The sequence below is a fragment of the Lissotriton helveticus genome, chromosome 7 (genome assembly GCF_964261635.1).
Source record: "Lissotriton helveticus chromosome 7, aLisHel1.1, whole genome shotgun sequence".
Classification (NCBI taxonomy): Eukaryota; Metazoa; Chordata; class Amphibia; order Caudata; family Salamandridae; genus Lissotriton; species Lissotriton helveticus.
This window is the reverse complement of record NC_136068.1, coordinates 1,539,759,029-1,539,776,312: the sequence shown is the minus strand read 5'-3', so window position 1 is coordinate 1,539,776,312 and position 17,284 is coordinate 1,539,759,029. Positions and strand designations below refer to the sequence as shown.

The window sequence follows — 17,284 nt, the reverse complement described above, 5'->3', positions numbered from 1 at the left end:
CCCCCCTGTTTAGGTCCTTTACCTACCCCTGCCAAGGAAGCCAAGAACTTGGGGGTTTGGGTTGATCCCAAACTCTCCTTTGACAGTCACGTCCACAAAGTGGTAGGGAAATGCTTCGGGGTGCTAAAAATCTTAAATCGCACTCTAGACCTTCTTCCGCTGGAGGCCAGACGCACCCTGACCCAAGCACTAGTCACCTCCCGTATCGATTACGGTAATGTGCTCCTTCTAGGGACAACTGAAAAGAACAAGAAAAAGCTTCAAGTCCTACAAAATACGGCAGCACGGCTAGTCCTTAAGCTACCCAAAAGAGCTCCTTCTAAATCCGCCTTGGATGCTCTTCATTGGCTCCCCATAAAAAAAAGAATCCTCTTTAAAGCACTGCTCATATGCTACAGGATCAACTCCATGATAGCCCCTGAATATCTCAAAGATTTAGCCATACCCTATGAGCCAAATAGAGCACTTCGCTCAATGGGAAAGGGTCTCCTTAAAATTCCTCGCATAAAGAAGGCCAGGATGGGAGGTCGTTCCTTCCGCGTACTGGCGGCTAAAAACTGGAATGCTCTTCCCACGTACATCAGACAAGCTGAAACAGAAACCATTTTTAGAAAAATCTTAAAAACTTACCTGTACACCTTATAAATTTTGGCCTCTGCGTCCAGCTACTCTCTCCACAGCGCGGGGACACGCCGGGAAGGCGTCACCAGGCGCTTTATAAACTCATTTATTATTATATTATTATTATTACTGTAGCCCCATGCAGGCCCACTCTTTCTTTCGTTCCTTCCAAGGCTATCAGCCATGCTCTTTTCCACACAGCTACCACAGCCAGCAGACTCCCCAGTCCTTTTGTGGGTCCAGACAAGTTTTATGGGACCCAAGGACTGAGATCTCCCCAATCCACCATCATCTCCCCAGGACCCTCTTCCCACCTAAAGGCATACACAGCTTCTTTAATGTGCCCTTTCAGCAACATGGGCAACCAGTTGGCGGCTCAGGCAGGACCAGGCACCACCTGCCCCATTGGCAAACTGGCACTTCGTACAAGGGTGTGCTCCAAATTGTTTGTTGGAGTTATGCCCTAGTATTCACAGAAACCCAACCACCCTCCCATAGTCCTCAGATCAGCTGACTGAGGACCATCTCTTCCTGTTGCGCCGGGAGGTGGAGGCTTTTTTGGCCAAAGGAGCAGTTAAGAGGGTGCCGACACTATAAGTAGATCATGGTTGCTATTGCCGCTATTTCCTGGTGCAAATGAAGGATTGACGCCTCTGTCCTATACAAGACCTGCACCCTCTCAACCACTTCTAAAAACAAATGAGAAATTCAAGATGCTAATCTTAACTCTGGTCCTGTCTGCCCTGGGCCCTGGAAACTGAATGGTAGTTCTGGACTTGCTGAACACATATTTCCACATCACCATCCTGTCATCCCAGAGAATTTACCTGCGGTTCATGGGGGGCCACAAACATTTTCAGTTCGCTGTGCTGCCCTTTGGCCTTACTAGCCCCACCCGGGTGTTCACCAACGTGATGGCGGTGGTTGCAGCCCATCTGCGGAGGTCAGGAGTCCCAGGCTTACCCTACCTCAGCAACTGACTGTTGAAGGCGGGCTCGTTCTAGGCAGTTCTCATCCACCTCCAAACAACAGCAGATCTCCTACATTTGCTGGGGTTCACTATAAATGTGCCATAGTCACACCTGACTTCCTCACAGGCTCTCCCTTAGAGCGAAGCTGTTCTAGACGGAGTGCAGTTCCATGCCTATCCTCTGGAGTGGCGAGTCTGGGATATTCAGGCTATGGTTCCATAGTTTAAGCCTATATCCTGGGCTGTGGCTGAACTGACTCTGAGGCGGCTAGGTCTCATGGCCTCCTGCATCGTGCGGGTGCAGTGCAGTGGGTAGTGGGCTATTGGACATGAAGTCCCTGTGGGTGCAGCATAAAGGGAATCTCTCTGACCTGGTCCAGATAACCAATGGAAATGCAAAAGATCTGCAGCAGTAGCTGACAAACTACTGTTGGGTCAGCAGCGTACACCTCTCCCTGGCCCACCCAGAGCTCCCTGTGTTGACAGATGCGTCCCTCCTGGGTTGAGGTAGCTGTCTGGAAAAGGTGGCCATCAGAGGACTCTGGTCTCCAGCTGAGTCGCGGCTCCACACCAACTTGACGCAGTTAAGGGTGATTTGTTTGCCATTGATAGCCTTCCAACCATCAGGGAATGCTGACAACACTGCCGCCATGTGTTACTGCAACAAACAGGGCAGGGTGGAGTAGTGAACCTGCACCATGAGGCTCTGCATCTCTGGACATGGCTGGAAAGTCAGGACATTTTACTGGTCCTTCAACACCTGGCGAGATCTCGGAACGTCAGGGCAGACAAACTCAGCAGAGGGATGGTGCAAGGGATGGTGCAAGGTTTCTTCTGCAACTAAGAAGATGCTTGGTTACATCTATTTGCCACCTCAGGAATGCACAATGTCTGCACTTCTGCGCGTTGAAGTCTCCAAGGAAGTGCTAGCTCAGAGACACATTTTGTCTCGAGTGAGGCCCGGGACTCCTGTACCCCTTTCTGCCGATACCAATCCTGACCAGAGTTCTGAAGATCAGAGCAGACTAGGCCCAATGCATCCTAGTGGCTCCAGATTGGGTTGGGAGAGTATTGTATGCCAAACTCCTGAGCATGTACATCTGTCCTCTGATCAGGCTGCCCCTTTGGGAGGATCTCCTATTACAGCAACGGGGCAGGGTCCTATACCAAGCCTGCACACGCTATGCTTTCATGAATGGAGACCGAGCGGCAGCTGTAGAGTCTTTGATCTTCCTCCTGAAGTCTGAGGTCATTTTGTCAGCAAGGGCTCCATCAACATAAACTGTATACACCTGCCATTGGGACAAATTTGTGGCTTGGTGCTCTGAAAAACATGTTGACCCACTTTCTGCACCCTTGTCTGAAGGGTTGGTGTTTGTTTTGTCCTTATTCTGGCAAGGACTTGCTTTTTGCATGGTTAAGGGGTATCTTTCAATCGTTGTAGCCTTTTTTTTGCTGGTGCCGGATCAACCCTTCAAGTTTAGGTCACCCGCTGTGACACATTTTCTGAAAGGTCTTCAGCATATGTTTCCTTCCAAGACTTTTGTTATGCCCTAGTGGGATCTTAATTTTGTTTTTACCTACTTGATGTGTTCTCTTTTTAACCCCTGCATAACTGCCCTCTAAGACTTCTAACTATCAAGACTATCACATCAGCCAGGTGTGTCAGAGAGCTACTGGCTCTTTATGTTCATCCTCTGTACACCAGCTTCTTCCCAGACAAACTGGTTCTCTGAACCCGTGCTTTTTTTCTGCCGAAGGTGGTGACACCTTTTCACTTCACACTACCAACCTTTTTTGCTCTGCTTTACCTCACCAGGGAGGAGGAGACACTCCACCGCTGGGACCCCAAAAAAGCGATGTCATTCTATATCAATCACACCAAAGAACACTAGGTGGACGATCATCTCTTTGTTGGGCTCATTGGAGCGCAGGAAGAAAAAGCAGTGCAGAAATGGACCATCCCCATGATTGTACTCTGCAGTAAGATCTGCTAGCTTTATTAGCAAAGAAGCAACCCCTTTAAAACTTGCAAGCTTATTCTACCAGAGCCAAAGCTGTGACTACTGTGTTAGCTCATTGATTTCCGGTCCTAGCTGTCTGTCAGGCTGCTATATGGCCGTCTTTGCACACGTTTACCAAACACTATTGTCTAGACAGTCAGATCCATGGTGACAGGTATTTTGCCCAATTGGTCCTCCAGGATTTTTTGGAGTCATTTTGGAGACCCACCACAGCGGAGGTATTGCTTTGTTACCTGTTCTAAGGTAAGGAATCTGTGGCTAAAAGTCCCTATCCGGTGAACATGTTACTCACCTTTCATAGCGCCTTATCTGGTATAGATTCTCTCTAGCTGCAGATTCCTTATCGACCCTCCCAGCACCCCATTCTGTGAACCAGTAGGTCCCCGTATGCTCTTAATATTCTGCTCGCTGGTCAGTCAGCCGTCTGACATTGCGCCGTGCTTCCGATGCGGAAACTGTCTTGAAAAGAAACTGATGTCACACTGGTGGAGCCTATATAGGTACTGTGCACATCACATCCGGATTTTCAGTATCCAGTCTGACACCTGGTGAGTATTCTAAGGTAAGGAATCTGCGGCTAGATAGTCACTACCAAATAATGCATTATCGAAGGTAAGAAATTTGTTCTTCAGTGGAACAGGTTTTCCTTCTGCCTTGTGACTAACTGAGATCCTTTCTGCATTCCCTTACAGGTGGTTCCAGTAATGTACCATCCCCCGTGTTGTATGTTCTACTGGGAGCAATGCTGCTAATTATGATTTAAAAACAGGTGAGCTATGAATTTCTTTTTCATTGTTTGTAGAACTGTGCTCCTAGGTTATTGCCTTTAAATTAAAGTGTGGGTCACAACAGAATGAAGCTGTGGCACAAACAGTCAGGCAGCCAAAGACATTAAGCATGCAATGTGTGTATAAGAGATAGAGGCACCATTTCCTTTTGCCACCATTTCTCAGCATTTCCTCATAATTCCGGCAGCATGCTGGGAAAGGAAACCTCAGCACTAATGCCAGAGCTGGAAGGTGGACCCTTGAAGGGCACTAAGGGGTTCATTCCCATACCGCAGGGTTTGGCTTGTCACAGACACAATATTGCTGCATCTTTCTCAACTCCTCAGCTCATAACAGTGGTAATGCTGCATGTTTTGCCCCATTCCCAGCTGCAAACCTCAAAATATTTAATGTTACTCTGCAAAGATTGCAGCAGGTTTTACATGCAAACATGTTTTTCGGGGGGAAAATGTGGGGTCTGTGTGACATGTGTACACTGCTCGTAATTACAATGCAGGGGCAAACTCTTGTGTTCACGAGGGGCGCTAGGTGGCGCACGGCCAAGCTGGCCGCACGCTTGTGAGGCTCTGGCAGCCTGGCTACTTGATCCTTCATTTATCCTCTGACACCGTTGCATAATCTGGCTGTCTACACCGAAATACTGAGACATAAGCTGCCTGCTATCTCATGTGCCATTTTTGAATGTGTGCGGAGATCTGCAGGTCATCGGAGTGGTGTGAAGTACTCAGCGGGGCACCCAGTGAATCCTGACTGGAGCTCCTTGTGGCTGCGGCAAGCACATGAGTGCCGCATCTCCCATGTGGTCCGAGCTGTGTCAGTGCTTATCGGAGAGGGACGTTGACATCGCCAATTCCGTTCCGGCTGCCGCATCCTTCTGGACTTCTGCGGCGCTGTGAGGGCGGTGAGTGCCATTGGACTGCGACTTTATTCCGCACTGCAGCCCGCATTATCCACCACTCGTGGTCTCAGCCATGAGCTTAGACTGTCGCTCATCCCCTTCCCGCCTGACGGACACGGAGTGCTCACGGCGGTTGGTGCAGTGAGGCCTGGCGTTTGGGGCGCCTCATGGCTCCGTAGGCCACGCTACCTGATTACACCTTTAGGGGGACAACCCAGCCTGTGTGATATCCCACCCTCTGGAGCCCATAAATAGAACTGTCCGGAATGTTGGGTGCCCTGGCAATAGCGATCGTGTGCACTCAGTGCCTGGGCTCCCCTTCCCCCCCCCCCTGGCTCATGGCCTGATAGTATACTTCATTTAGGCGGGGCCCTGCCAGCTGAGTGGGACTGTGACCCAGCACCAAACCGCATTTATATTGCACCACTGACACTTGTGGCCTGGGCGCTCGGGCCGTGATTGTGTACGTAGTGTCTGTTAGGCTGCTGTGTGGACACCATTGGCCAACCTTAGGGGGGGACCTAGTCGCCTCTGAACTTACTGACCAGCTTGTACACCCTGGGCTCCTACCTAAATCGCTGGGCCCCCTGGTTCTCTCCTGCTGAGCGGAACTCTGCACCAACAGTTTGGTCCTAAACAGTACTGCGATCCGTTGCAAGGCGCTCCATTGCCTCCTATATTTTCATCCCTCTCATACTACTCCCCCTCTCGTTCAGACTGCCTCAGGTGCCTGAGGGTGTGAGGGGTCATTGTGGATCTGGGAAACTGAGACCTCTCTATACTGTAGCGGTGCTGGCTGGTGCTCATCGTGCACCGTACATTTGCTGGTAAGATGCGGACCACGCTGCTGCCATGGCGAAACCTGATGGTGGACAACCTAAGCTGGTATTTGATGCCAAGAAGGTCGCCACTCGCCCGAGCTCAGAGGAATCTAGTCAAACATCTGGTGAGATGACGCTTGCACAGACTTCGACTCAGGGGGATGAAGTTAAGGCTCTACTGCTGGCCTTGCAACATAGCATGTCAGATCTGTCAGGGAAAATGGACAACATGAATACCCGCCTGGACTTCTTATTCCAGAAAGTGGACAAACATGATGGGCAGATTAAGGAGGCTGAAAGACGCATCTCAGACAACGAGGATACTACTGCACAGCTGCAGCAGCAGGTATCACGCATAGACAAATTACTTACTCAAGGTGATCGCTGCTAAGAATGAAGACCTTGAGGCCCGCAGTTGCGGGAACAATATAAGAATCGCAGGCATTCCATAAAGCACCAACACGGGTCGTATGGAGGAGTATAGTGAGCGGCTTCTGCGTGGTGCCTGCAACGACGATCCGTTTTCTGCCCATTTTATCGTGGACCGAGCACACTCCTTATTAGGTCCGCGTCCTCCACCTGGCGGGTCCCCCAGACCAATTGTGGCCCGCCTCCTCAATTATCGTGAACGCAATGCTGCCTTTAAGTTGGCAAGGGAACATAAAAACCTGCGATATGATGGAGTGGAATTCACCATCTTCCCAGATCCCAGATTTCACCATGGAGGTGCAGGAGGTGCGCCGAAAATTCATTGGAGTCAAGCAAAAGCTTCGTAAAGCCCAGATTAAGTACATGCTTCTTTACCCGGCACGTCTACGAGTCTCCTACCGGGAAAAAACACTGTCTCCACAAATCCACACCAGGTGGAGGAATTCCTAAAATCATTGCATCCTTGTTCTCCTGGAGGTACACCAGAGGACCGTACATCTAGAGCGCTCTCTCCGCAAGAGGACGGAATATCTCCCCTAGAGGCGGACAGATGTGGATAACTCCTAACCCCTAGATGACATGGCAATGCTGTTCTTCATTGGCTGTGTCTATGTCTGGGGATAATCTTTATGGCATGTTGGGCCTGAATACCCTTTCCCTGAGATGCTGTAATGATGACGGACAGATGGACACAGATAAGTCATTGCCGATGTTGCAGGCTAGGTGCTATTTTCCTTTTCCCTTTTTGTCATTTGTCTTGAACTCTACTTTAGTGCAACGGATGGTTGGACACTATTATAAGCCAAGCGCCCCTTCCTCCTCTCGCCTATTCTCTCCCTACTGGGACACTGTGACTCTATCTAGGCGAGACTCGGGGAGGGTGGGTTTCGTGTAGCCCTGGGGACCCCCATATGTACATTCCCCCTCAATTTTTATTGATTTTCATTATGTTGCCATGTAGATCCGCATCTTCTTGGTATGCAATGTCATGGTTTCATTGGGGTTTTAGTGGGTGGTACTATCCCAGCACGATCGGGGTGTTGTTGTGGGTGGGGGGAGATTTGTTAATGCTTTCCAATGGTTCCAATTTCATACACCAGCAGTTGTACCTTTCCGTACATGAAAGCACATACAAATATATCTATCCATATAGCATTACTAGTTGTTGTCTTCCATTTGTGATATGGCACTGAACATTGACTCTTTCAATATCAATCATGTGGAATGTCAGAGGCCTCGTTGAGCCCCGTAAATGCAGACAGATACTGGCATACCTTGACAGACATCACGTACATATAGCAATACTCCAGGAAACACGCTGACCCCCGCAGATTGCCCTGTTTTGGAAGTAAATGGAAGACCGATCGGGTCTTTTCATCTTACTCGACATACTCACGAGGCACACTAATTCTGGTCAAGAGGGGCACTCCTTTTGTTCTGGGTGGCTCTCTGGGAGGCCCTTCTGGCAGGCACTGCATCATTTGGGGTATCCTGGGAGCACAATCTATCACTGTGGCTTGTTGTTATGGGCCTAACAACGATGACCCAGACTATTACACCTCTCTCTGGGGACAAATTCTAAAAGTGGGCTCCACCAATATCCTTTGGGGTGGCAATTTCAATACCGCATTATCCCCTACACTAGACCGTTCTCATCCCCAGCCTCACCACTATACCAAAATAAGACACCCTCACACAGCTACTTTTGGCACATGGGCTCATAGATGCATGAAGACATGGTCATCCAGGGCGGAGAGAAGACACTTAACATACTACTGCCCGCACCGCATGGTCTTGCCTTGACTATTGGATTGTCTCCCGCGGGGTAGTGCCGTGGATTGTTTCCACGACTCACATGGCTAGAACACTTTCAGATCATTTGCCAGTGCACCTGCGAATAGCTCTTCCTAACGCCACAGCATCCCCTTTCTGATGGAGGCTGATAATTTAAGCGCTGCTTGACAGTCTTTCACGCAGAATTAGGTGAACAGATATCAAGTTTTTTTAGTCACAATAAGGGCAAGGTAGAGCATATGAGTACACTATTTGAGGCTTTTAAAGTTACAATACGCGGTTTCTGCTTCGCTAAGAGTTTTGGGGTACTTCGCGATATCAAGCGTAGTCTCCGTCGACTAGAGGGGGAACTCAAGCAATTAGAGGCAAATATGTGGCGTGAAAATTCAGGCACCCAGAGAGCTTTGTTATTGGACCAACTCACGGAATATACGGACACAGCCGAGCGAGAGATCCGCTTCTGTGGTAAATATTTTACTGCACGTAGATACGGGGAGGGAGAGAGACAGGGCAGGGCACATGTCATAGACATTGGACACCCCCGATTTTCTAATTATATTCTTAACATCTTGGACTCCTCGGGAGTGCATCGCAGAGATAGTCGGGACATCCTACATACGTTTACATCCTTTTATGAAGAACTATATACTACCCGGTGCTCAGCTCCCCCAGATTTTAACCCCTTCCTTAATGATATCGCCTTGGGCTGGCTGGGAGACACTCAGCTGGAATTTTTAGCTGCGCCTTTTGCGGCGGACGAGTTTCAGGAGGCTATTCTGGCCATGGAATCCGGGAAAGACCCAGGCTCCAATGGCCTGCCTGCTGAATTCTTTAAGTTCTATATTGATCAGCTGACACCCATTCTGAGAGAGGTCTATCTGGAAGCACTGGAGGCTAAAACCCTCCCTAACACTATGAGAGAGGCGCTCATCATTTCCCTTCTGAAGCCTGGCAAGCCTGCTGATCATTGTGATTCTTATAGGCCTTTATCACTTATTAATACTGACGCGAAGATACTGACAAGGCTGTTGGCGAATTGACTCACTCTTCTCATGGAAAAATTAGTACTGCCTGATCAAGAAAGTTTTGTACCCAGGAGGGCGACCTCCCACAACCTGTGTCCACTATTCTCCGTTATGCACAATGTTGACCCTCAGCTAGCACTCGTTGCAGTCTTTCTAGACGCCACAAAAGCTTTTGATTCAGTGGAATGGGACTATCTGTTCACTATACTTCAGTGCATGGGTCTTACTAATGGGTTTCTTTCATGGATTTGTCTCCTCTACACCTCTCCCACAGCTCGGGTAAGAGTCAATGGTCACACAACTCATCCCCAATCATGCTTTCAATGGGAACCCGTCAAGGATGCCCCATTTCCCCACTACTCTTTGCCCTTGCAACAGAACCCTTTGCGGTGAAACTTAGACAACATCATCAGGAAAAGGCCCTTTGTTGCTTTCTACGTCCTATATTGATTTCTCTATATGCGGACGACGTCACCCTGTATGTAAAAGATCCGATTCACAATCTTAATCCACTTCTGCGGGAATTTGTGAGATTTGGTGGGCTCTCAGGAATAAACATTAACTGGGCTAAGTCCCAAATTTTCCCAATTACCTCAGCTGCAGAGCCATTTGCTGCTGATTATCCTATTGAGCGGTGTTCGGAAGGAGTGAAACATCTGGGGGTACATATCACCAATGATTGTGAGGAATTACTGCGACGTAATTATGGCTGTGCCCTCGACCATATAACAGGCTGTATCAATAGGTGGATTTCCCTTCCCCGCACCATTGCGGGCTGTAGATCGCTCATAAAAATGGTTATTCTTCCCAAATTTTTATTTCTTAACATACCGCGGTATCCTGGTAGGCCCTTTTTTAACATTCTCCGATCGGAGCTCATACGACGGTTTGGGGTGGTAAGCAACCACGGCTGCAGTGGGTCATACTCACCCGCTCATTTTCCCAAGGAGGGTTTGACGTGCCCAATTTATAAGTGTATTATTTATGCGACCAGGCGCACTTTGCACATTATTGGTTTTAACCCCCCCCCCCCCATACACCCCTCAAGTAACTACGGAACATTGGCTGGCACACCCAATCCCACTGGACGGGGTTATCATGTCCATTCCGGTGAGCCGGCCCGAGGGACCATCCTCCGTTGATTGTACTATTAAAGCCTTGCACCGCCTCTCTCATGTACTTAAGACATCAATGCTTTATTCTCCGCTGCTCCCACTCACATATCACCCCAAAATACCGTTACTTCAGGAGGGAATGTTTGCCAAGACCAAATCTAAGGTTAACGTCAGTTGCTGGGGAGACCTCTATCTAAATGGGAAATTCAGGGACATATTGCAGCTATTTCAGGCATCCCAGCCATCCCCTATGGACTACTTTCTATATGTGCGATTAATGCAGGGACTAAGGGAACACACACCATCGTACCCTATGGAGCCTTCCACGTTAGGCCCGCTGCATCACATGTTGCACACTACAGATGCTTCCCAACTAGTCTTCACTTTGTATCACAGCGTACCCACTGAAATGGAACACAGTCCTTGCCCGGCACTCGCCTGGTGGGGCGCTGAACTGGGGTATGACGGTACTGATCAGCAGTGGGAGCATTGCTGTCAACAGACTAAGCTTGTCTCCGCGAATAGCAGGCTACGCATTACACATTATAAATTTCGACACCGTTTATATGACACCCGTGCCAGGTTACTCCGATATGGGTTACGGGACAATGCCCGCTGTGACTGATGCCGGACTGACAACACTGATTTCTTTCATCTGGCAAGGGACTGTGGTGAAGTGCATTTGTATTGGCAGCAGGTGCTTGCAGCACATGACCATCCTAGACATTCCGACGTCCCCGCTGCTGGCATTACTAGGCTGCATAGAGGCGATACCTGCAGCACAGCGTAGATTCGTAACATTTAGTATACTACTAGCCAGACGAAGGGTGGCTTGCAGATGGGGCAGGAGCAGAGCTCTGAAATTTAAAGACTGGTTGAGTGACATGATTTTGTGGCAGGAACAACTAAATACCTACTCTGAATCAATTCCTGTACCCTCCAGACCTCGCGATATATGGGCCCCCCTCACCATGTACCTAATTGAGCATCCAGCCTCGCCCGCTGAAGACTCCAATCTGCAGTCTCAATAGGAGAATCATGCTAGGACACACATTAAAGGGTGTCTACATATTGGACATCGCTGTATTATGTGACAAGAGTCTGCACTTCTAGATCTCTTTATACCCTCATACTGGGGGAAAGTTTTGCGGTTATGATATGGCTTCAAGTAGTAGCTGTTTATTGTACTGATTCGATGCCTCTAATGCTATTATCACCTATGCATTCACCTTTGACTGTGTATGATTATGCTTCAAGAAATATAGCTGTATTAGAACCATTTGCTGGAAATGTTTGTTTGCAGAATAAACTAATAAAAAAAAAAACTCTTGTTTTCAAACCCGTATATAAAACAGCAGTTGGATGAGGGGCCATGTGGAGTCTGCATTATACCAGGAACTGGAGAGAGATTAGACTGAATGGGCCTGGTTGTCTTTATCTGATGTCAGTGGCTGTCTAGCTTTTAATCACAACATACAGATGTTGTCCTACAATTGATGAAAGTGCCTTCAATCTTTTGAAAAGCTATGCCACCCTGTCATGTGAATTTAATTCCAGCTTGCCTTGTGTATTTCTTCCAGTGGACAGCAGAGTCCACAGGAGATACTCTACATTTGTACTATGATGTTTGTCAGCATAGATACCCCCAAGCCTCAGTGAAGAGGATGGGGGCCACTGGTCTTTCTCTTATAGTTCAGTCATACAGACGTGTTCACTTGTGCAGAGAAACATTGCCTATACCTATCTTCATTTGTGGGACGTATGGGTATGAGCTTGTTTTTTCCCCCTCTGTAGCCTAGTCATTGGACACCGTGTTCCTGCATGAACATGATGATTGTCTGCTTTTGTGCATAGTGGACAAGACGGCTTGCACTTCATTGTGATGAAGACCTAAAACCAGTCTTGCATGATAGGAGGAGGGAGGTTCTCCAATCCCATATTATGTTCACAGTAGATTTACCCTTTTAGAGTAAGGCCCACCCTTACTCTCTTATGTTTCTGGCCAATGCCTCCATACAATACCCTTGTGATAGGGCTTTTTTTATCAGTCCAAAGCCTTGACCAGTATAAATTGGTAAAACCGTGGATTACCTGCTTTGGAAACCTGTGAGAATTAGAGACAAAGAACAAATACGTAATTTTTCCTGATCGGGCAATGGACTTTTCATTTGGAAAATGTAGACAGTTTCTGGCTCAGGTTTTCCTGTAGCTATCAAAAGGAGTATAAATACTGGCCCCCTCAAGCCAGTAACTTGTACTACATTTGAAAACTGAGGAAATCTTTCAGACCAGTATCCTCCAGAGACATTGTGTGGAGCTGAATAGTTGCTGGAGTTTGCTATCTCTTGGGTTGAAGACAAGTCTGGTTTTATGGAAACCTTTGTGCCACCCTCTTTTAAATAAAAAGGGGCTGTACTGCCCTGCGATGAGAGGAACTGACCCACAGGAAGATCTACATATCCCCTATCTGGCACAGAAACTGAGTGGTCTATAAGAAACCAACAATATATACAAGCATCACTTAGATTTTGAAACTGCAGAGATGCTTTCCTGGAACATTCTTAGTGAGTCTTCATTTCTGCAACCTTAGAATGCCTGTATCTGCCCTTTTAACACCCCAGAGAAACCTGGGTCTATGAAGTCATCATAGTCCTGTCGTGGTACCCGATCACCTAGATCCTTCCATCCTGATTCTTAAACAATATGAACAATTTATCTAGCCTTTCACAGTTCTGGTGATATTTTCATTTTAAGTTTCATTTGGATCCCACCCCTAAAGTCTAGCTCTCCATTGGAACAAATGAAGGTTTGGGATCCCAGGGGTGTTCCCAGTGCCATACCTAGCCATGTATCTGCAACCTGTCATAGCTGAGATATAATTAACAACAAGGGATATAGCCACGTAAATATAGGTACCCTCAGAGGACATTGCAGTACGTACTTACACTACTACATCAGCTCCAGTTCCAAGTATGACACTGGTTCAGAACTTAACTACGCTGTAAAATGCAAAAATTGACACTGATTACCAGACCTCAGGTCATCATTGACTTGCACATCAAGGCTCTTAAAAAAACTAAGCAACTGGGATTTCAGGTCACTGAGTTTCATTATTTTTTTTAACCCAGAGGCCATTAAAACAAGGCCAGGCATATCAAAGTAAGGTTGTTACATTGGATTCCTTTGCTCTAACACATCTGTTTTACGGACTTAGTAAATATTGTAGTAAATTCAGAGGCCTTAAGTCCTACGAGTTGATCTAAGTGCAGCGCTGTAGAGTAACATTGTCGATTGAATGAATGCAACAGCCCCAGAATGATTGGCGTTGCCGGCGCGAACCCTGGAGACTGCAGGAGGGCTCTGGATGCAGCGCTAGCACACGGAGCTGCTGGGGAGAGTGCTGGCCTGTCTGGTTTTGCATCTTCTGCTTTTGAATACGTATCGCAAATTAACCTTCCCATTTTCTATATCTGCAAACAAATTTCTTTAAAACTTTCATGGTGGTTCACTGGTTGGACATTCCGTTTTAGCGTACTGTGAATGTTGTGTCTGCATGTCTAGCCACAAGCATGCGCTTAAGATAACCTTGGATGCTCAAGTTTGCTACCCTTGGATTGCTAACCGAATTGTTCCTACTAATAATCCGATTAAGAGGTGGGTTTAAATTCAGACCTTTGGACTTTGGAACTGGATCGTTATTCCAAAATGTATTTTAATTATCACAACCTGACTGTTCTCCCATTATAAGTGCAGTCAGGTGTAATTTGCTGAAATGTATCAGGGGAAGGCACCCGAGGAAAAAGCAGAACAAGTGGTGTTTGTTTTAAATATCAATTTCAATCACAATTAACTACCAAATCTACATGTTGCGCCTTATTACCAAGTTGAAAAAAATCATAATAGTGACAGATTCTGCCACCACAGAGTGGGAAGCTCTTCTAGAGGGTCTGGAGCTCAGAGAACTCTAGTCTCTGGAAGAACAGGTTCTTCACACCAGTGTGTTGGAACTATGGGCGATTTGGTCTGAGCTCAGAGCTTTCCTCGCCTGCATTTAGGATTGGTCTGTCCACATCTTGTCAGACAGCATGACAGTGATAATGAGAAGTCAGTGAGCAAGGGTGAGTAGGGTCTAACCTCCTTTGACAGGAGTCATTGAGACTTTTTACTGCCATGTCGACCTGGCAAGTGCACCCACTTGCCAGGCCCTAACTTTCCTTTTCTTATATGTAAGACACCCCTAAGGTAAACTGCTTGGTAGGTGGTTCTATAGGGTATTGGCGCTCCTGGGCAATACGCAGGTAAGTCTACTCTAGTACTGAGTGAGGATTGCGGTGCATAAGGGTAGGGAGAGCCACCCTCCTCCCTAACGTGTGGATATCCACTGGTAAAACAGAACAACAGTCCCCTGCACACGCTAACAGTGTATCAATTATATCAATAACAGTGTGAGAAAAGCTTGAGTCTTTGCTGGAACAGGCGCTTCAGTTTATTCACAACACCCTTAGCCAACACGTGTTTCCTTGCGCTTACGGTTGTCCACAGTGACTTCTTCAGGGCTATACTCTATGCTTGAAAATCCTTAAACAAGGATTTAGTAATTGTGCAAGTTTATTCAGGCATGAATAAATAAAATCTCACTTTTAGAAAGTGTGAGAAATTGGCCTGGCATATGCTGTCCACTATTCTAGTGAGCACCCTGCACCAGTCCAAACAACCCTTACTGATGGTAAGTTTAAAGACAACCTATATAGAAAACTATCCTAGTGGTAGCTGTGGAGAGCAGCCTTCAGGCTAAGTCTTGAAGGAGTGTAAAGCAGCTTGTTTTACCAGTTTATAATCTCATGAATGACCAAATGAAAGGAGAACAACACCAGGTATATATATAAAATATATGTATTTATTCTAAACACATCCCTCTAGTCTCTTTATGAGGCTAGAGGCAAAAGTACATTCCGTAAACTTATTTAGCACACAGTAAATTAGCAAAATCTATGTTGAGCCCTAGGGTCATAAGAAAGTGGTACAAGAACCACGACTGACATAGATACAAGGCCTAGAGCCTTAAGAACCGCTGGGGCCACCAGGAACAACCCAAGGTAATGACACAGGGGACCCACGGGGGACTCGTGCAGTGTCCAAACACAGCCGCGAATCACCATTAACTTCTATGGGGAAAGTTGCAGTTGGAAAATTACTGATTAAGGACACTAAGAGGAGGACTTGGAGCAAACCCCTTTAGAACAAGGAGGTTCTAGAGGCAACACCCACAGGAGCACAGGAGTACTCAAGTTACCTCACTCAGGAAAGCTGGGTACATAGGTGTCTTTTTGTGTCGGGTTTCGTCGTCGATTTCAATGGCGAGCTGCTAAAAAGTGCTGCAGGCGACCAAGTGGAAAGGGTCCGGGTGGATCCAAGGGTGGATCAGAGATCTGAAGAACCTGAAAGCAGAGGGGACAGAGTCTGGGTCACTTGCTAGTGACCAGGAATGCGATGAGAAGATGCCAAACCGATAACTGGTGATTTCAGGTTAAGAAGGTGAAGCTTGACTCTTCAGCCACGAGGACCAGGAGGCGTCGAGGACGACCAGGAGCTGGATTTGAGCTGTCCCACGAAGGATGTCGAGTGCTGTGGTGTCGGTTTCCGAATTGGACCCAACAAACCTTTGCAACAGCAAACACACAGAAAGCAGAGATTGGCTTTGGTGCAGACCAGCAAGGTCTGAGGGACTCACCCTTTGGAGGGGAGTTGGGCACATCTGGAGCAACCAGCAAAGCCCAAGAAACAGAAGAGTTACGTTCATGGGGACCCACCAGTCGACAGACCAGGGATCGCGAAGAAGCCTTGAGCGGAAATGCTAGAAGCGGGCCCACGGAACACTCGTGGAGTGTAGGCCCACAATCTTCAGTGCAAATGGTGCTCGAGGCTTGGACTACAAGTAGCCCAATGCACAACTTCGGGAAAGCTCGGGAAGTCGATGCACTTGCAAATGTGCATGGTGTCCAGGAGTTCCGGTCCCACGTCACTCGTCAGGGCAGCAGGTCTCAGCTTTGCCGGGGTCTAGTGTCGGCTTCTGAGAAGTCTGGAAGTCTGTGTCCTGAGTCGCAATTCCATCAGGATCCGGCAGGAGCCTTGGAAATGCAGACTGGCAAGATGCTTCTTTGGTGCCTGTTTGAACAGGGGAGTCACTCCTTGACCCCAAGGGAGATTCTTCCGTCTTCTAGTCGACGTAGAATGTCGAAGTTCCAGGATATATGTTGCAGAGTTTCGTCCAGGTGTAATCTGAAGTCCTAAGGACTGGGATCTTATACTTATACTAAGATAAGGGGTTGGACCACCTCTGGGGACCCACCTATGGAAGGATCTAGGGAGGGGGTGGTTACACCCCTTTTCCTTTGTCCAGTTTTGTGCATGAGCAGGGGCTGAGTGCCCCTGCAACCGGTTTGAACTGGGGTATGCACAGGGACACCAAGTGTGCCCCCAGCACTGTCTGAAAAGCATTCTATGAATGCACCCACCCAGCCACAATACACTAAAGCCTGTCTGGGAGGTGGTTACACCTCCCTGTGACAGGAAACCTATTGCCCAGGCCTCCCCTGCCGGAGTTTCGTCCAGCAGCAGGTCAGACTTGTGTCTGTGGCTGCAGCATCCATTTTGTGATGCTGGGGCTCTTTTAAACTATTACTGGTTAGGTTAGTGTGTACATGTCTTCTCCCTCTAGAAGGGTGGAATTCTACCCCTGTCGCCAGTAGGGGGGTAGGATTCCAAAGTGTTTGACACCAAACAGGACCTTGTCCTTTAT

At 47.8% G+C, this 17,284-nt stretch overlaps 1 long non-coding RNA gene across 1 annotated transcript in view; it reads left to right on the top strand.

Annotated features, from left to right (window-relative positions):
• LOC144767526 (uncharacterized) overlaps positions 1–17,284 on the top strand; it is a 69,888-nt gene that overhangs the window by 31,782 nt on the left and 20,822 nt on the right. Inside the window, exon 2 of the long non-coding RNA XR_013598241.1 lies at positions 4,308–4,384. This is a non-coding gene — a long non-coding RNA (uncharacterized LOC144767526). The remainder of the gene's footprint in view (positions 1–4,307; positions 4,385–17,284) is intronic.